General features: G+C 41.9%; 1 protein-coding gene across 11 annotated transcripts in view; it reads left to right on the top strand.

The window, feature by feature from the left end:
* Positions 1-27,691, top strand: part of Mbnl1 (muscleblind like splicing regulator 1) — a 168,454-nt gene that overhangs the window by 7,322 nt on the left and 133,441 nt on the right. For 9 of the 11 annotated variants that reach the window (XM_041659384.1, XM_041659375.1, XM_041659383.1 and 6 more), the window contains exon 1: positions 17,001-17,219. The exons of 1 other annotated variant lie outside the window; for it this stretch is intronic. The gene's annotated coding sequence lies outside the window, so the exon portion shown is untranslated. Of the gene's footprint in view, positions 1-16,786; positions 16,901-17,000; positions 17,220-27,691 lie in introns of those variants that run through there. One more of the 11 variants, XM_041659374.1, reaches the window with a different exon arrangement.

The raw sequence follows: 27,691 nt of genomic DNA, 5'->3' as shown, positions 1-27,691 counted from the left end.
TCAGTGCAAACATTCCCCTAGGCGTTGTCTCTCATTACCAGCTTCCTATTTAATTGCAGTAGATTGCCTAACAGCTCTCTACCATTTTGTTGTTTTCATTTTTGTTATTTGCTTGCGATAGGGCCTCAGTATGTAATCAGACTGGCCTAGGTCATGATTCTCCTACCTCAACCTCCCAACTGCTGGAAATATGGTTGTAGTGCACACGTGTCATTGGGATGTCTTCCTTCCTTCCTTCCTTCCTTCCTTCCTTCCCTTCTTTCATCTTTCCTCCCTTCCTCCCTCCCTCTCTTCCTTCCTTCCTCATTACTATTATTAATAGCAAATACAATTTTATTCTTTGTCTGTCATTTTGCTTTTCATACAGAGTGAGTCTGCCTGTGTAGCTTTGACAGATCCTGAACTCACTATGTTGACTAGACTGGGTTCAAGTTCACAGAGATCCACCTGACCAAGCCCTCCTGAGTGTTGTGATTAAGGAATGAATGAGCCTCCGTGGCTGGGTTTAATTTGTTTTAAAAATTCCGTTCTTTTCTGTATATTTTTCTTACTAGATCACAAGATCCCGAGGTATTCATGCTATGTTCCCAGTTTCTAGTAAATTGTATAGTATGTAATCCATGCTTCATAGGTAAATGATGAATAAGTCCAATATTTCACCATTTCTGAGTTGCACATACAAATCAACCCCACAAAACAGAAATAGCTGCATCCTGAGGTGGCTTGGGGGAGGCCTTGATTATGGCTCTGCTCGAAGCTTCCATGCAGTTGTCAGGTGGAGAAACTGTTCATGTTGAGTCAACGGAACTGAAACTGAAATGTGGCCCCAGGAAACAGTAAATAGACCAAGATGTTCAGGGTTTTTTTTTTTTTTCTCTGTTTCTCTTCCTGTGTTGGCTTTTTTCCACTGAGCTAAAAACAGACAAGTTCACATTGTCTGCCACTAGCATTTCAGAATCCCAGGGGGCAGGGTAATGCTCTGTGTTGCTTTCCCCACTGTCTTCAACTTAATACCCATCCTACCACCAAGAAATACAAGTGATACTTTTCTTTAACAGTTAGAGGTCATGGCTGTCCATAAACCTCTCTCTGTCAGAATGCTTTCCTGACTAAGCATGCTGGTTTTTTTTTTAATGCTTCCTGGATCTAGTTTTGATTTTGAAAACGTTTACAAAGCTACTCTAGGGAAACTGACTTTCTTGTGTGCTCAAAATGAAAAATGGAAAGATGTAAACATGTGCCTTGGCTCTTGAGATTATCAGGCCCAAAATGATGATAAGGATGATGATGAGGAGGAGGAGGAGGATGAGCATCATAGTGAGAATGATGAGGAGGATGATAAGGAGGAGGAGGAGGCTAAGGATGAACATAAGGTGATGGTGAAGAGAAGCAAGATCATGACAAGGAGGATGAGGAGGAGGAGGAGGAGGAGGAGGAGGAGGAGGAGGAGGAGGAGGAGGAGAAGCATGATGATCATGATGAGCAGGAGGATAGGAGGAGAAGGTGGAGGAGGATGTGATGGTAATGATGAGGTGCTAGACATCTTTTTGTGCCATAATTTTTCAGGTGCTTCATATTATGTATTAACTTAATATTCTCAACAATTCTGTAAAATCAGAGCTATTGTTCACATTTTTTAAAATAAGAAAAACATACAAGTTCAGGGATTGGATGGGTGGATAAAATCACAAGACTTGATCCTGGCATATTGATCTCCAATTGGAATCTTCAGGGTGTTCTGACACTGCCTCTAATACTTAGGTTTGATAAGGAAAGCAAGCCAACTTCAGGTTTGGATGCAGGCAAGGATCTGACATTTGCAGCTCTGACTTAGAGAAGCCCTATGTAGGTCAGCACTGTACACACTGAAGGCTCTCTTGGAGAATGGCACTCTAAATGACATAATTAATTATGTCTCAACAAATAAAAAATTATTTAAAGGGAAATTCCTGCATTATTTATTTAGATGCAGAAAAATCTACATTTACATAAAATGATTAGATAAGATGAGATCAGGAAATTTCAGAGAAAATTCAAAGAAGTAAGAAGCAGTTCTAATACTTGGTGACTTCACTATGGAGCCATATGGAGCCATTTTATATGTAGCATTTCTACCCAAAGAATTGGTAGGTGACACTAATGGCATCAGATGAATATTTTAAGTCGTGTGAGAACTATTGGTTTTCATTTTGAAGTACATTTCTCTGTGCACTTTTGTACCAGACTCTGCTTTGGGCATGGTTCTAGAGCCAGAGAAGTGGTGATAACTTAGATCAGTTTCCACCCTCAAAGGGCCTGCAGTCTAGAAGGGAGAAGCACTGGATAAACCAGTTAAGTACAGGTTGGGTGGTGGTGGTACTCACCTTTAATCCCAGCACTCGGGAGGCAGAGACAAGCGGATCTCTGTGAGTTTGAGGCCAGCCTGGTCTATTGAGCAAGTTCCAGGGCGGGCTCTGAAGCTACAGAATATCCCTGTCTGGAAAAACCAAAGATGCAACATTGTATACTGGGAGCAAACATTTGCAGTGATGTCCATGCATGAGCTGGGGGCAGAAATGCACCGAAAGCTTCATTATTGCTGGTTAACATAGGCCAGGAAATACTTGGGTGTGAGAAGCAGCAGCAATTATGATACAGGTCAGAAGTTTCCTTGGAGATAAATTACTGTATTAGATGAATTGCAGATAAGACAGGCTAACCTTCAGAGGTTAACTACACATTTTGCCCTTTAATTTCAGTAATAGGTCAAGTTTGATAAAAGTGAAAAGGGTTCAAAAATTATTTAAATTTGTTAGCCTAAGAGTTTTAAAAGGAAATTGTTACAGAATAACTGACTATCACCCTAGCCATTTGAAAATATGTACACTGGTGTCATGCGAGGGTCATCCTGACTCTTAATTTCTTTGTGCATATGGAGTAGGAACAGCTCTTTTCCAGCCCCAGGAGACAATCTCTCCGAGGTTCCCTCGTTTATTCTTTCCAAAGCGTAAATGACTGTTGAACCCTAGTGGTGCCAGCATGCTATTTCTGTAAGTATTGATTATAAATTTCCTCTGATTGTTACAATTACCCCGAGAGATGTAAACAATCCCAAGAGTCACCTTTAAGTCATCAGCTGGCCTGAACTAAGGCTTGAGGGGTGGGAACTGCGGAGGGGCTATTGCGTTTCTAACTGAAAAGTGTGTTGTTAGTTGATCTAACATCCTCGATATCAGTTAGTGAGGGACCACAAGAACAAATGCCCAGGCTGGGGAGTAGGCTTCATTGGTAAAGTGTTTGTGTAACACTAGGATCTGGCCTGGAGCCCCGGAGCCAGGTATAGTGGCTCACACCCACAATCCCAGCACTGGGCCATTGGAGACAGGGGAATCTCTGGGGCTTCATTGGACAGACAGTCTAGCCTACTTGGCAAATTTCAGGCCAATAGTCGACCCTGCATAGAAAGACAAAAATAAATAAATAAATAAACGAATAAATGAATGAATGAATGAATGAATAAATAAATAAATAAAAGTAGGACATGGTGCCTGAAGAAAAACTCTGAGGTGGATCTCTGGCCATCACAAACATGCACATGGAACTGTGTCCACACATTCCACAGATGCACCACATCACATACAGGCACATGTAAACACAACATGCACATGTCCATGTGTCTGACACCAAAAATGTCTTTCTCTCATGCTCAAAAAGCTAGTGGAATGAAATACGGATTCTTATATTCTTGGTTTGAGTGAACATCTGACAATAAGATTCCACTCACTGGTCTTGGACGAAGTATGTGCTAGAAGGAGAACCTTAGGTAGGCTAGAGTTGTGCTCCTTACTTCCCTTAGGGAGACAGACCCACACAACATAAGTTTGTAAACTCAGCTTTGAACACTCCTGCTACCCTTTAAATATATAGAAAAGGCCATAACAAAACTTTTGTACAGGTTCAACAGAGATATGAAGAGCTTACTAGCTAATTGATCAATGTATTCCATCCTGCCAGAGTCCTATCTGGTATGACGACTCACCATATTACCACATTTTCCCTTAATACGAAGGGCTTATGTGATCCCAAGTGCATGCATACATGGGAGAATAAACCCATGAATATCTACACTGGGTAGGAGAGGACATGATGATACTTAGGGCACTTTCTGGCTAGAGCACAATGATCCAGAAGCAAGGGAGTTTGAAAATATTGGATTTTCTGCAGCTAGAATGCTATGCCCTTTCTTCATCCATTGGCAAACGCTCAGGTTGACACCACAAGAACTACTTTAAGTTGTGCAGCAATGAACATAACAGTGTTATATTTCTTCAAAACACTGATGTGTTTTCTTTGCATGTACAGGAAGTAGCGGGGCTGCTGGATCATACAAGTTTCATTTTCAATTTTATGTGGCTCCTTCATACTGTGCAATGCCAATTCACATCCTTACTGGCAGTGCAAAGGATTCCTTTTTCCCCCACAACCTTAACAAAAATAGTTATGTTTTGTCTTTCTGATGATAGCCATTCTAAGCAGAGTCAGGTGGTACTTAGGATAATTGATATTAAATGTACTCATCACACACACAAATGGCAACTATGGGACGTCATATATGATAACAAGCTAGATGGTACAATTCTAAAATGTCTAATTTCAAGAAACTGTGTTGGGTGTGATAAATGCATACACCTTCAGATGTTGATGTAAGCTATATCAGTTGAATAACAAGAATGCACCCATGTGTAGAGATGAACTAGATACTAGGAAGAGGAGGCAGGAGCAGCAGGTGCCTTGAGGCTCAGCAGTTTAGCTTGGACTGGTGAGTGTCTTTTAGCAGTATCTGTCAAGGATGCCTTCCCGAAAGTAAAGGGCCCTCATCACCTGTCTTATTTGGCTGTGTTCCTCCCTCTCATTAGAAATCCACCAAGTCAGAAAAGAATACCTTTCAAACTTGAATTGTTCCTGGGGTGAGTCCTTCATTCCTGCGGCACAAGCATTTGGTACAAACGGGTCCTCAGCAACACAACCACTATTGCCCTTTCAGAGACCTGAGCAGCTGCTATACTCATGTTCCATAAAAGACACCAAAAGGTGACCGAATTTTCTATCCTGGACCAAATTCCTTGAGTGTATACAAATAAATAACATATAATAAACCCCTTATGTCCCAAAGAAAGTGGTTCCCATGCAACTGCCTATCACAGTTTTCTTTAAATTGGTAGATTTTCTTGGTTTCGTTTGACTTGTCTTCTCATATTTTTGCTCATAAGGCAGGTAAGGAGTGTTGGATGTAAGAAAGGTGTGCATTGGACAACTGAGAGCAATGCAATGCTTCCTCTACCTAGTCAAAGGCCCTGGTTTGACCCAAGCACTGGTGGTGTTGGGGGGCAGGACCAGAGTGATGTTTCTCAATTATCTCTCATTCAAGGAAATATTCTGGCATCTGTTAAGCATATCCTACTGATCCTTTAGCAGACCTCAAGTAAGCTCTATCCCTATGATTGGACTACCTTACAATCCATTGCTGAATGTTTCTTAAACGTTGGAATGTGATTCGAGTCCTTCCATTCTGAACAGATGTGAATTTTAATAGGCACTATTTTTTAAAAAAATGATTTATACTTTAAAATTAATAATTACTTCCCACTTATAAAACAACAACAATAACTGTAATTTATTGAAGGTCCAATCACGAAGTCATTTCTGGTGATAATTTCAAGAATTAGAGGTGTTTAACATTCACTGGAAACCGCAACTTAAAGAGACTCTCTGAATCCTATTCTTCTTTATTGCTCAGGGACCTCTAGATCCACAAAAAACGGGAGTATTATCCAGGTCTAGGTGACTGGGAAACAAACGTGCAGTCTTTGCTTACATAATTGTACCCACTGTCTGGGGCATGGATCCACTTAAGACCTAAAAAAAGTTAAGAAAAAATTAAAGAGGGCTTCTAGACACACAAAAATGGGAGCATCATTTGGGAAACAAATGTGCAGTCTTCGCTTACAGGAACCAATTAACTTGGTACTTCCTTAAACAAAAGGCCACAATTTCTTGATCTGATTCTGCCAGAACTGTTGCTGCATACACAGGAAGGCCCAGGCCCACCAGGCTGGGGAAGGGTCACAGGTATGCCCTGCTCCTTGTGGAGGTCAAAGACAAGCCAGCACGTCTGGGACTCTTACCAGTGGAAAATGGCTCAAGTGCTGTATTCAGCATGTGAACACCTGTTGCTAGGAATTCCAATTGTGAGTCCTCAGAATGAATCGCTGAGCACTTATTTACGGGTGAATAAAATATTGTTTTTGGCTACTTCTTCTCAGTGAGGACAGTTCTGGTTATGCCACAAGTACGTGTGTGCTTCTGTTTCCTAAAGCTTTAGGCTGTTATCTATGTACAAGCAGGGTGTCAGGCCCAAGGTACCTTTTATCTCTACATGCTCAAGACTGACCTAGCAAAGCCACTATTTTGGTGCCTTCACGACATGGTTGGTATTTGGGGACCCTGAAAATTACTTTTGGTTTCTAGCTGACAGACCCACTAGGACTTTGCTAGGATAAACAGACTTCAAAGATCTCCCCATGGGAAAAGTTGTCCTGACTCAGTTTCTAGTTTAAATGGCCCTTAGAAAGCACTGCTGCAGGAGGAACAGCGTGGCCAGCCTCTTTCATGCAGTTAGCTTTTACTTTATTTAATTGTAAAGAGTAAATGACAGGCAGGAAAGTGTTTTTGCAGAGAGTGGGCGTCTGAAACTGTGGAAGGAACTTATCTCTGCATGGGAGTAAGCTCGTGGGTGGCAGTTATAGACTAGTTGAGTATAATCGTGAATAAATATCTCTACTGTGCTGCCGTGAAAAGATTCAATACACTCCTATTATAGGCACTTGTGATATTATTTGAAATAAGCACATATTACCTTATAGCTAGGAACAGATAAATGGTAACTACATCAAGGACAAACAATTTTTAAAAGCACTTTTATCTATGACAAAACAAAAGATAACACAATTGGATATTCTTTTTTTCTCAAATATCATTTCAAAGCCTACATGTTCTAGTCCTTGAAGATATTAAAGAGAAGCAGTGTTTGTCTGTTGATGTCACAGTTTTAAAAGAGTGATGCTACAAAATCGATGAAACTGGCACCAGAAAACACAGTAAGGGACAGCATGCAGTAGTCAAAGTGATCAGCCACAGAGTGCTGATGAGCTTGTCCTGGAAGACACAGACTCCTTACAGAAGTACTCACTCTTTTCTGCAGCTAGTAATAGAATTCTACCCTAGAAAAGAAGAGGGCTTCGGGCAGCTAGATGTGTAGTATGCATGTTTTGGTGATTCATATGTCTATAAGTCTAGACATTTGTTTGAATCTGATGGCAAGAGAGGATGGGGATGCTGCTGCTGCTGCTGCTGCTGCTGCTGATGATGATGATTATAAGGCAGGAGCAGTGGCTCAGTGATGGAGTGCTTCCTGCTCTCACTTAAAGAACTAGGGTTTGGTTCCCAGCTCCTATCAGCTCACAGCCACCTATAACGTCAAGGCAAGGAGCTCCAATTCTCTCTTCTGCCTTTTGAGAGCTTCTGGGCATGTGTGGTGCACATGCATTTACTCAGGCACACACACACACACACACACACACAGACACACAGACACACACACACACACACACAGTTTTGGGCCCGCCATGGTGGCGCACACCTTTAATCCCAGCACTAGGAAGGCAAAGGCAGGTGGATTTCTCAGAGCTCTAGCCAGCTGGGTCTACAAAAGAAGTTCCAGAACAGCCATAACTGTAACACAGAGAAACCCCATCTCAAAAAAAAAGCAAACAGAAACAAAAAAGTATATTTTAAAAAAAAAAAAAACACTGTCTGATTAGATTCATTAGTTGTACACATTTCTCTCACATATTACCAATACAGTCACGTGATTTCTAAAACTGGTCATAACTTATGGCTTCAAAGTCATTGTCACAGCTAGACTGTGTCTTTCAAGGTGCTCGGAGCCTACCCTTGTTGACCCAGTGCCCACAGCCTCTAGGGGAAGCAGAGGTTATGCCAACCATTCCATTTCGTGTAGCCCAGATAGGAAAACCGACGGCAGTAACTTCTAGCATGAAAGTGCCTCACTGTCTGGTGACCTGGTAAGCTACAACCTGAAAAGTCTGGAAAGGAAAACGAACGCTCCTCCTTGTCTAAGGATGCACAGCGCAGGGAAGCTGCAGGGTTAGTCTATTGTCATTCTGTGCTCTTGATGCCCTTTGAGGAAGCATGGGCATTCAGGACAACCCTGTTCCAGCGGGTGGGTCATCTGCATTGATGGCAAACTCACTGTACTGTGCGTTCAAATCTGCCAAAAAAACTTCAACGGAAATCAAGTGAGGCATTTCTTATTAAGTTATGTGTATGATTTAAGAATATAAATGTGGTGAGTACATTTATAAACGGTAGTAACATATACAAAAGTGGTTTTTGAATGCTTATTTTGAGCGCACACAAGAAAGTGCCGGGACACATTTACTTTCTCTGATATTCTGACAGCTCTTGAAGGGATTTTGGGATATGTTTCTGTAGCAGAGATAGGCAGGGAATTGAAAGCAACAGCAACCTAAGCGTTTAAAAACATGTGGGGTTATCGTCGGTGTGATCTCAATGGCTGGTCTAGTTTGGTTTTATGCCTGTAGACCATTACGGCACATCGAATAGAGTACACCTGTTTTGTTTGCCTGAGAAGCATCATTGGGAAACAAGCGTGCAACTACATGTACTCTTCCTTCACCAATTCTGCTCTGCACAGCTATCCTAACTCCCCAACTTCTGGAAGCATATGAGCAGCACTTTGCCCAAAACTACTTTCCTATAGATACTACCACTATTTGTTTCTATTGAGTCAATGAATTCTTACCCATCACAAGTTGAAATGGAACATGCCAATGGATTGCTCCTGATCCCGAATGACTTCCATTTCTGAATTCTGGCTCAGCAGAAATAAGGCATACACTGGAACCATCTCGGGGGCTTTATGATGTCAATATGCAGGGGTGACTCCCAGAAAATTGATTCTGTTAGTCTAGGCTTTTTTATATTGACCCAAAATGCTGAGAGCCCTCAGGCCTAATTTTAGCTACCCCATTTCTAATAGCATCCTGTCTACCTCTGGGAGGCTCAAAGTCATGTCAGGATGTCTGAGGATTCACCAGCTTCTAATCCCTTGACTTCAGCCGGAAAGAAGGGGTGAGAAGTGTGGTGGGAGCCAGAGAAGGAGAGGGGCTGGGATCCTTCCCAGGGGTGCCCAAAGCTTCCTCTCTTAGCAGTTCATTAGGGCTAACAAGCTGTCCTTTGTGAAGGCAAGCCTCCATCCTTGCCTTAGTGCAAATGACTTTGATCAGATAATCCCCTGACGCCTCTAAAAGATTTGTGACTTAGGTTTCAGGAGGAGGAGAGAATGCTGCAAGGTCCCATGAGACTGACAGCAGAAATGCTAGGATGTCGCTGTCTAGCAGCCCAGCCTCCAGGAAACAGGCGTGACAAACATGCATAGGGCAATATGATGACTCTGAAACCCACACCTCCGCTTCACATCGCAGGGTGCTCGCAGTATACATCTGACCAACTCACTTGTCTGTCTCTTGATCCTTCATGACCTTTCTCTGATTATTTTTCCTCTACCACGAAGCCCTTAACAATTGTTGAATAATTTTACCCTTTGCCAGTGGCTTAGAAGCCCATGAGAACCAAGGCCTTGCCTAGGCCTGTCCTCCTTGCCAGCTGCTTACCGCGATAAGCACGTAAGGCCTGTTGAACTTAACTGAGTTGCTGCTTTTGCTACATGCTTCTCCATCTTTATTCTCTCCCAACTTTATTCTCTCCCAAATCCTCCCCAGCTCCAGACTAAGAGAACACCTCAAGGAAGACAGAAAAACTCATGCTGCTTCAGCACCAGTCACAAATCCTCACATATTGTCAGGGATCAATACATAATTGTTAAATGGATTAATAAGCCATGACCAGTGTACCGATATTAAAATCGAGGGCCGGCGCTATGACAGTTAAGAGCACGTATGGCCAAGTTTGGTTCCCAGCATCAGTGTTAGGGAGCTCACAGGGACTGCTAAACTCTCCAGTTTCAGGAAACGGGAGAGCTTTGACTTCTTTGGGTAAATACACACATGTGCACATATGTGCAGGCACACACACACACACACACACACACTAAATAACAATACTTTATAATCATATCTCCCAGTCTACATGCTTTTGAACAAGGTAAAGTGGAAAGAATGTGTCTATGAAACTTGTATCAATTTTTGAGGTGATAATGATTTTTTTTTCTTATTCAGAGTCAAGAATTAAGACATCCCTTGAGACATGACTTAAAGACATTTCAAGCATTTCAAGGATGCCAGAAAAGTAAGAAGTAATAGGAGTAATAGGATGCCACAGCGGATGATTCAGAGAGAGAGAGGGAGAGAGAGAGAGAGAGAGAGAACACAGAGGAATGAAAAAAGGCCAGAGATATAGAATACTATAAAATCAAAAGAACAGAATGTTACGCATAATTAGATACCCATTAGAATATACTTCAGGAATGAAAAATAACCCTGGTAGTTGTCATATTTAGGAGTATCAGCTTTAAGAATTAATAAGGTTGTGGCCATATCTTTAAGGAAAAAGGTCACAGATTTTTCTACAATGAACAATGTTAAAAATCTATATACACATATATAATTTAGTTCATTTGTGTACTATAATCCAAAATATTTATTAACACATGTATATTAACAAAAAATTGCCAAGAAATTCTGTATAAGGCAATACCACATAAATTTATTTCATACTAGAAAGTGTTTCACAACATCACATAAAATTACATAGCATAAGCAGAAATAGATAAAAGATCTACTTTGACCTCCCCACTACCTGTTTCATGTTTAATCTTATATCTTTGATTTACTAAAATGCCAATATTACATATTTAATTATTCTAATTACAGCCTCTCCCTCCCATGACACACTTTTATCTTAGATACATTGGTTTAAGAATCTCCCATACCTGACTCTTATTTCAAGATTTTGGGAATTCCAGGTAGAATTCTGCAGGACAGGAGGCTTGATGTCTTTTTCCCCTGTGAGGCTCTCTACAGCCTCTCTTCTATTATTTGAAGATGATGACGATGTGATTGACATGAGGGGTGGCATTTGTTCCATACGGTTGTATCAGACCTTTCAGTTGTGGTGGAGAGATGCCTCAGGGCCTAAGGTGTTTACAGCGTACGTTGGTCAGTTTTAACTGCCAGCGTGATATAATCTAGGATCACCTGAGACACTTCATGTCTAGAGGAGGTGGCCTGACCATGTCTGAGGGTTGATTGGCTAGACTGTTAGTTGGTGTGGGAAAGAGTAGCCCACTGTGGGCTACCACTCTCTAGGCAAGGTCTCAGACGTTATAAGAGAGGGGAAAGCTGGCTGAGAGCAAACATGCAAGGATGTGTTTATTGTTTCTGCTCTCGACTGTACATGTGAAAGCCCACGTTACACCGCCACCTCTTTCTTATTTCCCTTTGCACGTTTTTTTTGCTAGAAATCCCTGCAATAATAAGTACAGCTGAAAGACAAGTCAACCCTTCCTTCCTGTAGGCTGCCCTGTGTCAGGTTACATCACAGCAAAAGAAACAATCTAGGACACCTCGTAAGCTCTTGGGAGCTCAGAACCCAAGAGCCTACACAAAAGCGCGGTGGTCCTACCAGCCTGCCTGTAAGTAAGTCTGCTACTGAGAAGCGAGGGACTCTGGTTCTTTGGATCAATCTGGTGGGCTGGTTAGTCATATAGCGCTCTCTGGGTTTGATTGAGATGCCCTGACTCAAAGAAGAAGGCAGAAAGTAGGTGAAGAAGATTATTCCATGGGCTCCATGGATACCCACCAATGGAACCGATTCTGATATTCTATCTTCAGTAATTTTCTTTGTTGTGTTGGTCCCAAGTAAGAGATTGGTTGCACATAGAAACACCATGTTTCACTTGCCTCAGAGCAAAGAGGTGACTATTGCATTTTCTTCAATTCTAGGGAATAAATTCACAGCACTTGCAAGACTATATTGCTAAAGGTGTTTAACCAAATCCCTTTCCGTGGCTGCCCTGCCCGCCGCTTGCTCCCACTTGCCTTTCTTGATAGCATTGCTCATTCTCAGCACTGAGGCACTTCCTGCCTTCTGCTCTGAGATCAGACCATACTGGATGGCAGGGGAGAACAAGCCGGTCATTGTTAGGATCACGTGTGTCTGCCCATCTCACCTCTAATACAACCAGCTCATCCCTGCTTCCCATGGAGCTTTGCGGTTCCTGAGTGCTTTGTTTCAGATTCTTGTGTTCTCTGCTTTAACTGTAAATTCGTTGAGGTTAGGCAGCCCATTTCTGTTTACCTGCCCCCAGCCTGTCCCACAAAGAGTTTATGCCTTTTGTTTGCCCAGAGAATCCATTCTTTCCTCAGGACATGGTCACCTCAGTCTGGATTTATTCTACATAACACAATTCCTCTATCTCTTTGGTTTTAATTAGAACTGCTCATCTGCATATGCAACTATCCCTATGCTTTCCTTTTATTTATTTGCTTGTTGCTTGTCTCTCCCAGCCACCCTTGACCCCTGTGAAGAAAGTGATTCCTCTGTGTTTACTTCTAAACACAGAACCCAGAAATACTTGGTTGGTTAAGCTGATGCTCACTAAATACTTGTACAATGAATGGAAGCTTTGTGGGGGTGGGGGAAAGTATTTTCTATAAGGAGAGAAGAAAAGAAGAATGGACAAGAGAATGAGAGAAAGGAAAGAAGGAAGAACAGAGATGGAAGAGCACTCAGAAGCCTAAAGCAGTTGATGCTCACATTCAACAGAGGAAATGGGCCTATGATAGGTCTTCATATTGTTTCCATTGCCTTAAGCACAGAAGATAAAAACTAAGAGTCAGACAGCACCAATGCCAGTCTTGCTCTGCTTCAATGACACTGTCCTCCTCTTCCGAGAACAGGCCAATGGTGCCGACCTTCGGTCTTTACTACCATTCCATGTTACCAAACTCTTCATTTTGATATATCCTCAAATAGTTATACACAAGACTTAGCTTTTAGGTAACTTAGAAAGTGTGCCATTAAATCAATATTTGAAGTGTTCTAATTTTATAAACATTGAAAATATATGGATTTTATATGAAATATTTTTACAACTCGTACAATAACCAGTATATGTTTCATGTCGTATTATATAATATCTAAGATATGTTATCTATGTTTAGATAATGGGCATTAAAAGAACATTTTGTGTGAAATGTACAATTATCCTTGAAGATAAACATACAAATAAATAGATTCATATAAGTCAGTCAAGTATAGATATTCAGCTGTGAACAAGTTTGAATTAAAAATACAGAAGAAGTTACCTTTTTCCTGGTATGAAATATAACATAGGTACAGATGCATAGGTTTAATAGTGATTCTCCATACAAAGGTGCTTACAGTGTTTTTGTTACTTCTAGTAGTTTCTTCTCTTAACTATTTTTACTTAAGCATGATAAGGAAGTGTAGGGACTGAATTTGGGTCCCAGTTTTGATACTGTCACAAAATCAATTATTTTAAATCAGTATTATCATATCATATCATATATTGTATCATTATATATTATGTAACTATTATTATAGATAATTATTTTATCCTGCTATATTAAAATAAATTATAGATACGTGCTTCAGAAGGTTTTTTATTTCTGCTTTTACAACCATCTTTCTTGGGTTTGGAGGATATGGAAGGAGGAGGCAGAAAGTCATTATATTGAAAGGCAGTAGTGGGACCTCCTGAGCGTGAATGCACCATATAGAAGAACAGAGTGTATAACACAAACACTCTTACATGGGTTTTAAAGACTTCCATTTGCCTGAGAGAGATAAATGTTACTTTTTTTAAATCTATATTGTTGGAAAACAAGGAGCTGATATTATCTGCAGAATCCATGTTCTCTGACTGTAGTATTGCTGGACTCGTTAGTATAATGAAGAGTGGAAAGAACTGAGACAGGTCAGGAACCCGCCATGGATACTTTTTTCCTTTACCAAGAAAATGTAGTTTTATTTCATCTGAAACTGTTTCTGTAATTTCCCTTTCTTCCTGCAAATGACCGCCACTTCGTGCTTATGGATGTGTGCATTCATGAGTCGGAAAACTCGAACATCACCTCACAGTGTACGAGAAAACCTAAATGGCCTTCCGGCACTGAAGAAGTATCGGTACATTCTAAATGGGGGGCTGTTAGCTTTTTATTACAATCATGATTTTTTGTTAGTAGTTTTCACAATTTGAAAAGTGACTGGATGGCTATTGGTAGTTGAAAGAAACATGGTTTAATATTTTTATCACATGGCTTTATGTTTATATTTGCTTCAGTGGTTCAAAAATTTAAATGATAACAGGTTAGGCTTACTCGCTGGCAATGTTGTTTCAGACCTTAATCTATTTTGGCTCATTTCTAAGGTTTAGATTGGCTTGAATGACACATCATAGCATTCTTTTTCTCTTTATCTTGTAAAATAACATTTTCTTTTAAAACTTTACTGGAATGTTTATTCTATTGTTTCTAACATTAAGTGCCTTCCTTGAATTCCTTTTTGTTCTATTTGGTGAAACAAAATTCGTGTCTGTTTCAATGTTTCTTTTGTTTATAGAAGTTCCTCAACCTGCAGAGTTCAAGCAGTTTCTCCTTTTGTACCACACATAGGTTCAAAGTCCTGGTTTTTACTATGTTCAGTTGCAAAGGGCATGTTTTCTAGCACATAAAAAAAGATCAGGAAGTCTCTAACTTGGAAGGAGACAGGGGTCTGAGCGTAACTGTAAATTAATTTCCCAAATAGGAGGTCTTGCAGCTCACTGAACTGTCTGATCAGAGAGGCACGGGGTGCTACCACAGTAGGTACAAAGGTAGCCATCTTATCAGGAAATCAGGGCTTTTTCTGTTGGCAGAAAATGGGAAGCAACTGAAAGGCCAGTAGCAATCTAGTGGGCTAAACTAGGACCTTGGGAGTCTCCCAAAGCCCCTCCCTTCCTCAGTCCCTGCATGAGTCACTTTTCCAGAGTGTCTACACCCATTCACCCTTCCTCTGCCAACATCCCTGAATACTCCTAGTCACCCTCTAAGCATTTGCCAAAGACCTTTCTAGAATGCAAGTCCAGACTCCACCCTATCTCTCTGGTCCTGCAAACTAGTTCACCATGGTTTTCGGAGTAAAGTTGAAGTTCGTGGCTTCCTCTCCTGCCTACACTTTCTCCTTTTACAGAAGGGTTAGAAAAAGATGAATGTAGTCATTCTACGAGGAATTGAACAGATAGGTTTCTGGCACGTTCTCTGCTCTGTTTTCTCCACTGTCCCAAGGTCCACCTCCATCTAACTCGCTGTGCCTATGTATGTGTACATCTGAAGGTCAGGAGCCCATATCAGGTCTCTTCTGAAATTTACTTTAGTTTTTGAATGTCTCCTATTGAGCCTTAAAGTCAGTGTTGACCAATGGACTCTGAGTATCTCCCATTTTCTACCTCCTTTCCAGCACTAACTACAGAACCTGGCCCTGGTGCTTTGAATTTCAGCTCAGGTCCTCAGGCTTGAGCACATTTCTTTAAGAATGAGTCATCTCGCTAGCCCTTCGACTCTCTTCTTATCTTACTAACTTCTGCACATCTTTCAAGGCACTCGTTATATGAAATTCCTCCAGGGACCCCCCCTTCCCTCCCTGTCTCGGGCTCATTTTGGGTTGTCTATCATCATAGCACCTATCTATCCAGCAGGCGAAAGGCTGCTCATATAGCACAATCCTTGGCTAAGGTCCCCTCCCCCATCCCACCTATACTTAACATCTCTGCCATAGCCCGCATTCCACCCAGCTGCTGAAATAAATACTGAGAAGAAAGGAAGTCCCAGGGCTATGGTGGTTACTAATTGTCAGTTAGAAACTCTCTGTCCCTGTCGGCTTAGAAAATGTTAGTGTCAATTCTACATTGTTTCCATTGTTGGGGACTTGGGGACTTTTAATGATTAACGCTGAGAAGTGGCGCTAGGTAATTAATTAGTTCAGGAAGGGATCAGTAAGCAGGATTAAGTCAGTGTACCGTGGACCAAGCACAGGATCAGTTACTCAAGTCTGTGACTGGTACCTCTGCAAACCACTTGCGCATCTAACACCTTTCCTGACATTTTTACTCCTCCTGGGAAAGACGGCCTCATCCTCTCAGTACAAACATGCAGGGAGAAATCCTGTTAAGGTCTGGGTTTGCATCTCCCTCGAATCACGTTCAAACCGCGGAACAAACGTTTTTAGTTAAAAAGCATCCTTGACCAAGTTATCAGAATTCCTTAAATTAACAGGAAATCCCGTCCGCAAATCTTCAAACTTTATCTCTTCTCAGAAACCCTGGATTCTTTTCATTTAAAGCCAAGTTACAGGACAGCACCTAGTGAACTAGGGGGCTGGGGTTTCATTAGCTCAGGCCGTTGCCCAGGGCTTGTTTGCGTGGGAGTACTTCTGCATCTCCTAAGATGTTATTTTATTTTAAAAGAGGGAGCCCTGCTTTCTGCACACCACACTGCGGAGTTGGAAGTCAGGGAGCCTTTCAGTTGCAAGTTTGATTTACTGATTAGATGGGAAGGTGGCCTGTGTTTGTGCTTGAGAGACGATCCTTTTTCCCGGAGAACTCCGAAACTGTGGAGTGCTGACTGCTGGAGGAAAATCCCCCACCAACACCCTTGCGCCTTCTTTCCCGCCCTTCGCCCTCCAGGTTCCAGGCGGTGCGGCGTTTCTGTCCCGGCAGGCCGGGCCGCTGACTCTAACCTTTCGTCTAACCTTGCGGGCCTCCCGGGCTGGCCGCCGAGCCCTCGGAGCCGGAGCGGCGGTAAGCGGCGGCGCGGGCCGGGGCGAGCGGGCGGGGGCCGGGGCTGCGCGTGGGAGCTCGGCGCGTCCGCGCGCCTTCCTGGCGGGGCCGGCGCGGGGGAGGGGCCGCGCAGCGGCGGAAACCGGCGCGCGGCGATAAGAGGCTGCACGGCGACATGCCACAGTCTCTCGCCGCTGCCCGACGAGTCGGGGCGCTCGCCATGCTCCCGTGACCCGACCCGGCCAGTTCCCATTCCCGTGGCGGGCATCCCGGAGTCGCGATCCCACAATGCCCCGGGCAGTCGGGGCCCCGGCGGGCAGCCTGCACGGCCACGTGAGAGGTGAGTGGCGGGGCGGCCGCGCATTGTTCGGCGCTGCGGGCGGCGCTGCGGCGACCCGGGGTGGCGCTCGGGGGGTCCCCGGCCCGCACGGGGGCGGCGGCGACGGCGGCGCTGCGGCTCCCGGTCCGGCCCCGCGACTCGTTGCGGATACCCGGGGGGTGCTGCGGGCCGGGACTGGCAGCCGGGGAGCGGGGGGCAGGTGCGTGGCCGAGTGCTCTGAACTCGGTGACCTCTGCCAGGGACGGCGGGGACGGCCACCGGCTGCGCGGGTCCCGGGCCGCGCCCGCATCCTCTTGGGGGGCGGGGGGGTGCTGCCATCCAGCACTGGCTTCATGTGGGCCAAGTATGTGCACGCAGAGGTTAATGCTCTGCCTGCCACCCATAAATTACGCATGACATGTTTAGCTGGGCTGCCTTATATGGAGAGTGCTGTATTTCAGTCCAGTGTGCTTTTTGCCAAGTTTACAGGGCGGAAGACGCCCTGCTTTAGAGGGCTGCCGCTTTTCCTCCCTTTCTGGTCGTTTTGTAGTGCGTCACTCAAAAAAGAAAAAAAAAAACTGTAAGAAAAGTAAGTATAGAGCTTTCCAGGGCGGAGCCGCAGTAGGCTGGTGGAATTGCTTTCATGAAAAGTAGTCAGCATACGGACTTTTTTTTTTTTTTAAAAAAGACAAAACCAAGAAAATATGTAGCCTTCCCTCAACCTCCTAAAAAGAAAAAAAAAGCCCGAATCTGTTATCGTTAGTAATGTCTCGTTAGAATACTTTGATTCCAGAGCCTGTAACATGAGAATCAAAAGATTACATATATGAAAATGGAGCCGAAGCCTTCCTGACCAGCCCGCAGCATGTTAGAGCTACAGGGATGTTGAGACAAGCTTCAGTGTGTTCTTAAGTCTCTCTGGCATGTATCCTGTTTGGCTGCTGGGATGCTAAGTTGGGTTTCTCGTGGAGCCTATGTCCCCAGGATTAAAAACAAAGTTGGAAGCGGCCTGGGAGGTTATTGCCGCCGTCTTAGGTTTCTGTGCCCACCGACACAGACACAGGCCGAGCAAACGATTAATAAACTCTGCCATACTCTGAGGAATTTCAGAAACAAATTAATACATGACGAGGGAAGTCATAATTATGGCCTTTGGATTTGCAGGCCTTCTGCAACGTGCTTTGAAATAGTACACCGAGGGACATGCTATTCCTCCCTCCTGGGTTTCAACACAGTGTTTATACAAAGAACTTACTTAGGGCATAACTTTTCTACACCAGGCTAAGGGTCCCCATTCTCGTCTCTGGCTTTAGAGTGTTGGTGTTGTTTCCTGGTCCTATTTTTCCAGATAAAATTCTGACCACCAAGACATGATAAATGAAATTTCAAGGACTACAGATCTTTGAAGGACTTAGTGCAGTACAGAGGATGTGTTAGAGATACATAGTTGCCCGAGACAATACGTTATTTCATAGCTGGAGAAAGCACGTGGCTGTCACTTCCATCTTTGCCCTTCTAAAAGTTGGTGACAGTTAAACTAGCTTTTCCGAAACATATCATGGCCCACTGTTCCTGTTCTATGTAGTTGTAGGGGGTTACATTTTCTTTTCTTTTTTTTAAATCGCTGTTAGGCCCTTTTTCAAATCTAGACTTAAAGTTTTTATACCTCTTTGTTTAACGCGGAGTTCCCTCGGTGAGAACTATGAAGCTGATGGCTGTGTTTATAGAACAGGTTAGGTCAGCACCAGAAAACCTGTTCATCTGTTTTATAATTACACGGTCCCTGAAGACCTCATTGCCACATTTTCTTATTGGGAGAGACTTAGACAAAGCGCAGGTATGTTTCATTGAATATTTTCCTCCTGGAACTGAGAGCAAATGAGAGCCTACGAAGCACGTGTCGGGAACATGCCAGGAGAGAAAGCGACGTGTTGCCTGACCTGGGAGACTGCTGTGTTTGTGTGTGCCCTTCCACACTGGAGGCAGGCTCCAAGTGGAATTCATTAAAATTTGATTCTAACATTCTGTTCTTGCTCAGGGCACAGAATTCCTGTGAAATGAAACACTTGGTTCTGTTCAGAGCAGGAAGAGATTACCTCAAGGTTTCTCCTTGAGTGTGGAGGGGGTGGGGAGAAGCATGCAGTGATAGTTTTCACTGAGGAAGAGCGTGCTATTCTTATATAATGTTTCCTATTGTCACTGTAAGGTAAACTTGTTACCATGCACTCATGACTGTCACCATACCCTAGGCCTGTGTTTGATCTGTCTATTTATGGAAGCAGAATGGTCTTGCCGCACCTTCTGGCTTTCTGCTTGGTGATAGATGTGCGGACGAAAAAGCATCTTAGATCTTTCTTGGAATAAGTCCAAATAGATGGACAGTTGAGGTTTATTTATGTATTTATTGAATGCTCTAAAGGGCATTAGAGAAGGCAATGTATATGATGATCAGGAAAGTAGAGGAAGTGAACAAAATATATTCACAAGATATGTGGTTCACTTGAAGGTCCTGTGCACTGAAAGATTGTAAAGCATCTGGACTTATAGATCTAAACCTCTGTTTTTCCGGAAGTTTAGAATATGCTGGCTGGTACAAAAGCCACTAGCCACATGTGCTCTTGAACACTTCAAATGTGTCCAGTTCTGAATGTTGCCTTAAAGAGTAAAATACATACTGGCTTGTGAAAAGTTTGTGCCAAGAAAAGAATGTAAAATACTTGATTATATTATATTTAAATTAACTATGTTATACTGATAATGTATTAAGTATTGGGTTTTTTTTGTTATTGTTTTGTTTGACTTTTTACCACCCTCACCCCAAGTACTAGAAAACTTAATCTAACAAGTGTGGGGCAGCACTGTGGTGAAATAAGGCAAGAAAGCAGCAGTATTCTGAGAAAAAGCTTAAATTAGAGTTTGCTAGTCAAAATACAGTCAAAGTGACTTTTATTTTTACAAGGTAAAGATGCTTACTATACACAGAAACAAAATGACTTGTCTTTCTCATCCATTGTAGCCAAAATTTGAGCAAAAGTACTACCTTACGTCTATTTTTATTTCCTCAAAGCTGCTATTTAGTTTAGAGAGTTAATGGTGAGGTGGTAATAGCAGAGAAAGACTTATAATTAGGAGGATAAGCTTAACACCTCTCAGAGGCCAGAATAGGGTATGATTGCTACTCTGGGATGTTTGGAAACACTATAGTTATCATTGTCCTGGAGTTACCAAACAGAAGCAAGTCAGTGAGATTTATTTTAAAATAGTTTTCAGTAAACAGCAGTTACCTTCAAATGCTTAATATGTGTTTTCTATTGTTATGACAGACCTTCCTTAGAAAATAAAAACACCAAAGAAAGCCAAACAAGCCGACAGGAATAGGAGTCTCACCTGTATGGAGTAGGGCATTACTTTGCATGTAAGGAGCGGTGAACCAACACTGCTGTGGTGTTGTTGCAGGCTCTGAGGAGTTCCTATATGTTGAGTCTTGATAATTAGATCACATTCTTGAGAAAGCATCTGGCTCGTTAACAAAGTACAACGGCATAGGTCCTGGGCACACTCCTTTTGGACATTTTATCAGAACTGGAGTGCATTTGCCTTGCAAAGTGTTATGCCCCCCAAAATGTGGTTCTTTTCTAGCATGTAAAGTTATGTTTGGTGATGTTCTCTTGAAGGATATCAAAGGTACACAAGTTTTGTTGTTGTTGTTGTTGTTGTTGCGGTGGCAGACATAGCCCATCTGGAGCCTCAGGTAGAGTTCATCCTAGTTCGGTAGCATGATGGATCTGTCGTCTGCTGTCGCAGGCATATTTCATTTTAGTACTAACAGCTGTGGAGGAAGGAGAGGGGTGAGAGCATCCCTGTTAAACTGTGTTCATGTCTGATGAGTCATGAAGTGTATTCGGTAAGGGTTGGAGAATTTTTAATTGAAAAGCAGATAGTTGAAAAGGACCAATTGACATGCCATGAAATGTGTCTAGACATTTCTGTTTTAAGATTTAAGAAAGGGAAATTGATGTTTATATAATGCTTTCCTATTTCTATGTATATATGTTTTTGTAAGCACTGCAGTTTTATTCTTGGGAGAAATAAACATCCTTGCATATCCATGGTTATAGTTTTGTACATATTATTAGCTTAAGAAAAGCGTAACACAACTGCTGTATCTCTTTTCTCTGTTACACTTTGAGAGAAGTGCCTGTCACATGTGTCTGATATCCAAGAGTTTGAAAAAGGGTTTTAATTTTATACTCTTAGGGTTCTTTTTGATACTTTTTCCTTTTTTTAAAGCTCTCTCTTTAGGATTTTATGATTCTTTGTTAAAGCAGTACAAGATCCATTATCTGAAGACTAGGGGAAGTCATATTGCATTCAATAGGCAATTATTTGTCTCCTTAGATAGTTGTATGAAAAAGGGAAGATACTATGTTGAAGTAGAATTATGCTTCAAATAGTTTACTCCCCAGGAAGCTTTGTTACCTCTCTTGACGTTATTTTAAGAAACAGAGATAGTTTCATTCATACGTCTAAAAGGTAATAAAAGGTTGACGAAGGTACACAGAAAATAGGCTTCTGTGTGCTGTGAACACAGAACTTGTGTAATGACGTGTGTGTGTGTGTGTGTGTGTGTGTGCGCGCGCGCACCTCATAGCATGCCTGTGGAGGTCAGAGAACACCTTCGAGTCAATTTTCTTTTACCATGTAGGTTCTAGGAATCAAACGCAGGCCCTCAGGCAAATTGACCAACTGATTTATCTGAATTTTTATTTCTGAAAACAATAGAAATACATTATACTATTGAGAATAATTATCATAAATATGAAATCCGACTCCTCCTGCTCCTATGACTACTGTGTCCATGCAGGTATCAGCTCCATTGTAGTCCTCTTTCCTAAGGTCACAAAGTGAAGAGATTTTGTATTCCAAAGGCAATTTTCAATAATTATATTCCACCCTAAAGTCCCCTCTCTTCCTTTTTAAAGTTTAGAAGCAATTTCCTAAAATGTTACTGGCTTTAGAGGACTCAGAGAATTCTAGGGTGATTGGAATAGGTTTAATCCTATGAAATCAATAATCCGATGCTAGTTTGAAACATTTAAGTCACCATGTAAATATGATTTTCATGTAGTCCATATTGTGGCAAAATACTAATGCAGGCCCACTGAAAACTATTTGATAAGGTCTGTATATTCTTGAGGAAATGGCATCTTGCTTGAGAAAATAAGAACGTTGAGTCATTCCATGATACAGTGGTGTTTCATGAGGACTCTCCAGTTAGGACGGCACTGAAGGTGTTGTGTGTGCTTGGCACTGAGGATTCCATCTCAGCAGATGCCAAGTGAGGACTTTGGTGCCTGTGAGTGAGCGGTAGCCCCAGCCTGGAACAGAAGTTTGGAGAAAACAGAGACAAATCCTGATGCAACTGTGGGCAACATAAGTGCAACAGAGGAAATGGTCTCCCGAGAACTAAGGAAGCCTAGAGTGTTCTTTTAGTTTTCCAGCTTTACTATTATTTGCCCTTGAAAGCACTCATTGCATCCACCCAGTGATGTTTCCCTGTGCTTATTTGTAACTTCTACACAGAGGATTCAGGTATATACATTGTAACTCATTTCTTTAGTTCTCTCATCCAGAATGACCTGAACTCAAAAGAACATTGGTCGTATTGTTTATTAGCTTTAGTGGACATTGCAGCACCCCAACCTTTTCAGATGGCCACTGCGGTGAAGAAAAGATACAGAATTTGCCAAAGAGAAAGCTAGACTAAAAGTCAGGAGATCTACCTCAATTGCCACGATAGCTTTAGCACGCAAGCTCAGCATACCAAATGAGTAGGGATTTTGTTAGGGGAAATGAAAGTTAAGCTATATAATGTGCAGGCAAGAGGGAAGTGCACGTGAGCAAGGAGGTTTTAATCAAACCCTTACAATGTCTAACTCCTCTGAACTTTGAATGAAAGGAACAAAAAGGAAGTAAAAGAGCAACAAACAGCGCTGCCATTTTAGGCAACAGTTTGCAGAAGGTTTGGTGAAGTCTGATTTCTCTTAGAACTCTGGTACTGACTTGTGTTTGCAGTGAAAACTTCTGAAAGGTGAGGGAACAAAGGAGAAGACTTTAAAAAAAGTTAGCGGTCAGCCCATCATGTCATCAGCACAACTGTATCGAGGTCGAAGGATGCCTGAGCTAGGCGGTAAACAGTAATAAACAGACTGGATACATCGAAGATCCTTTCTGAATGTGACTAAGAATTTACTGACTGTTCCCGGTTGTCAGTTTTACCCTTCTGGCCCACGGTTATGCCTTAGTGTTGGTGAGGATAGTAAGCATGGCGCATTAGTGTCTTGTCTGGTCTTAGAAGAAAGCTGCCTGCACACTTGTGCGTCTCCTCTCCTTACAGAGCAGAGGAAGCAGGGAGGTGGTGACATGAGCCAGTGGATGGAAGAGGTGGAAGGGAATGGACAAGGGAATGGACATGCTCTTGGGGCAGGTTGGTGTGGAACACACTAAGTATTGACAACACTCTTAGCTCAGTCCTCCTCTTCAAGAGGCTCCTCATTGTCATTTGTATGTTTACTAAAGTTTGATTTAAAAGCTAACTTTGAAAAGAGTTTCTAAAAATCTTCCTAGAAATACCATATCTAGGTTTGTTCTGAATGTTCTCTGTTGAATGCACTACAGGCAGAATAATAAAGACCTCCCTGGTCTTACATCTTTTGTCGTGTAAGTGCTGATGTCAATATTATAATTTTATTATATGTACTTATTGCCTTTAATCTATTTCTTAAAAAGAACAATAGATTTTTAGAGAAATATTTTCCCATCCCTAGTCTGTGGCATTATAAATGGACAAGTAACAATTATAAACATAATAGAAGTTGCTACTTCTGTATTGTTTTATAAAGTCTCATTAAGTATTCTCTGTAGCTATAACATAAATCTTAGGACTTTTGTCTTAAAAGGTAATTAGCATGACTAGGACTTTTTGGTTATTTCCAGAACCTGAAGACTTGATTTTTTTTTAATGTCCAAATTTTAACCTTTTAACATTTTGTCTTGTCCCCAAAGTTACTAAAAGAATAGAGAAGAGAATACTTGCACTAATAACACTAACAGTTTGGAGAATGGCTTACATGTGTACAGCGAGGTTTTAAAGTAATACACAGTTCCTCAGGAGAGCTTCATGAAATGGTCTTGCTATTGTCTTGGTTTCAGATATTTCAGGGAAACTGGGTCACAGATATTTCAGGTTTATTGCACAAGGTGCTTTAATTACCACATAGCCTGAGGAGGACTTTGAGCCATGGTGCAGTTTCAGAATATCTGCACTTATGTGAAAGAATAAAAAGAATGAAATATGTGTGCTGGGGATTATCAGGTGATATAAGGTCATATCCGTTTGAGATACTTTACCAGGGTCACACACATGAGGAAATCTGTAGAGAAAGGGTAAATGACGGTAGGGTCGAGGAAAGAAGAGATAGAGGAAGGGGACAGAAAGGTGTCAGGTGGGAAAGGGGCACTGGCACTACATTGTCCATCAGGCAGCATGTGCAGGCACATGGCAGTTGATAGCACAAGAAGCTGATTGTCCGGAGACGTCCCCCTCTAGGAGGGAATTGTGCTGCAATGCCCCAATAGAAAGAGTATGATGCATGGCAAAAAGTACAGTGGTTGGGAGTGAGGGAAGAATGAGAAGGAGGTAATGCTTTGCAGTGGAAATAGAACTTCTGGTTCCATAGGGCATATCCAGTTATTGGATGTGAACAATAGGAAGGGATATGATTTGATATAGTGAATATTAAGAGGATTTTTAAATATGCTAATAATTAAACAAAACATCAGTAAAATTATTATTTAAAACTCTATAATTGTTCTAATAGTATTGATACAAGTGTTGCTAGAATGAAGAGTTGCAGAGCCAACCAGTCGTGGTGGAGCTTGCCTGCAGGCTCTGTGCTCTGTAAGTGGGAGCAGAAAGATGTTGTGTTCAAGACTGACCTCCTGGGTCACCTTGCAAACTTCTGCATTAAAAACCAAATGCCAAACATCAACAAATATGAAGGATTATACTTCAAAATATCTGTAAGAGAGAACCACATATTTGTAGTTTATCTAGGATTACAACTCAATTATTAAGATGTGTCAGGTTCTTAATGCATTTCACTGCTGTGCAGGAACCTTGGAAGCACGGTCTGAGGACCACCGAAACCTTTATCCCACATTTGCCGTGCTACAGTAAGCAACCTTGGGTCTTTCTGGGCATGCTGTTATCTGATGGGAAATGTCTTAGTGTAAATTAGGAATTTTGGTCCCTTATTGCATGTAGGACTGATGTGCATCCTATCCTCGGTGTTAAGCAAGGTAGCAGAGAGAGTCATGATGGAACGAGGTTGCAATGTGCTCAATGTGGTTGACGCTTAGACTTCTCTGACCTTGCTATTTTAGGGATGGTATCAGTGTAGCTGTGGCATTCTTTCTCCTGAAAGCAAAAATCCTTAACAATCAGCCACTCTTAGAAACTGAGAGTTGATTCTTATAGGGAAAAAAAAAGAAGCATTTGTGCTTGAATTTTATCTGAGGTTAGGAGAATACCTTTGCTTGACATAGAAGGCTTGAGATTTTATTTTACCTGAGATTCTTTAATGCCTATTACAAACAATGGCCTCCCATTGTTTAGCTTAGAATGATAGAAATAATAGACTCTGTTTTATTTAATATTTATAGAGGACCTCGTAAAATCAAGACAGTTTTCAGAAAGATGTATTTATAGGAACTGGGGAGACTGCTCAGTAGGGAAGGTGTTCACTGCACTAGTGTGCGGACTGGAGTTCGGATCCCAGGGCCTCTAGAAAAATAAAATCAGCGTGGTGCCCCACACCTGTCTCCTAGCACTGGGAAGTGGAGCCCCACCAGCTGAGCTCAGGATCAGAGACTAGATTTCAAAACATTAAAGTGAAAAATCCTAAAGGAGAAGTATGTTAACCTCCCCCAATACTCTTATGAGCATATACATGTGATAAACCATACACAAAATTTCTATAAGTAACCACTTGATGCCTACTGTTTTAATAAACTCTATTCCGTGAATAGTAGTATGGAATTGGCACAGTTCATGGTTTTAATATAGGATGCTTATGCAGGACAAGAGAATAATGTTGACATAGTTTGTCTTTCTTTATGTGTTGCTAATATACTGAAACACACACACACATTTATTATATACCCTATTTTTTAACTTTTTGGTTTTTTTTTTTTTTTTTACCTAGGTTTTTGCCTTGTGCTTGGCAGATGCAGTGAAAGTGTGTGTGCTGTCGTTAAGCTTAGAAAGTGTCCCTCTCAACTAAGACCCACCAGCGTTAACATTAGAATATACCTTTTCAGCTATTTCAACACTGTGCAAATCTGAACTAGACACATTTCCTTTAAATTATTTTGAGCCATTGTTTGAACTCCAGTGTTAATGCCTCCAGGAGGAATTGCCGAGTCAAGGTGGTGGCATTCAGATGAGGCGCTTGGCACCCATTTACCTGATGATTTAAGAGATTTGATAATCAGAGCAAGTGAGAGCAGGGAATCTCAGAATTCCTTTGACCAGGTGTCAGTATTCTCTGAGGCACTGCATGACCTTCCCCAAAATAATCTGAAAATGCTTTGGACCGTTAAGGAATACATACCTCATATTTAATTCTGCACGGCATGATGCTTTCCTGCAGACCACACTTGCTGAGCCTTGTGTACAGGAAGTGGCTACTGCAGAGGAAAATAGTTCTGAAGAGGGGGGGTGTTTAAAAGCTAACGCTGTATCGGGAACAATTAATTTAGAAAGGGGTCTGTTGAGTCTTCTCAGTTCTGGGTTACAGCCTAGGAAGTGCTGTCCCCTTGCCCTTAAGTCTTTACCATTTGAACACTAAGAACAGTAATCTTATGTGCCAAATAATCATGAATGAATGTATCTTGGGCACTTTTTACAGAGTCGCTTGTTTTTGGTAAATGCGGATGGTAGTCATAAGCACAGAGCTCTCATACGGGAACCTCTTCTTTGTGTGAAACCTGGTGTTTCCAGAACAAACACTGGGTACTGAACCACAGCCTCATAATGGTGCACAGAACACCTCTTCCTGATGTTGATGAGGACGCCGAGATTCTCACAGCTGCAGTAGCCAACTGAATAGAAGTCAAATCCTTTTTCACAGTACTCTCCTTACTTTTGTGACTCTTATGGGAATAAATGTGGCATTTTTACACTAATGTTTAAATATTCAGTTTCCAAGGTTGGGTTCATTCTGAGGCCTAGGCTGGTCTGATCCTCATTCCGTAGCATTGCTTCCTCTCCTAGCTTCCCAAGGGTTGAGAATACAGACAGTGGCCACCATGCCTGAATTAAAAAAAAAAAAAAATCGGGAATGAAGAAGATACAGACTTAATTAAAACAAAACAAAAACTGTCTTGCTTCAGTGTTAGACTACAATGATTACAGAGAACCCAAAAAGTGG

The sequence above is a fragment of the Microtus oregoni genome, unplaced genomic scaffold (genome assembly GCF_018167655.1).
Source record: "Microtus oregoni isolate MIOR12 unplaced genomic scaffold, Mior012 000010F_ref0000083, whole genome shotgun sequence".
Lineage (NCBI taxonomy): Eukaryota > Metazoa > Chordata > Mammalia > Rodentia > Cricetidae > Microtus > Microtus oregoni.
This window is presented reverse-complemented; position numbering and strand designations above follow the sequence as displayed.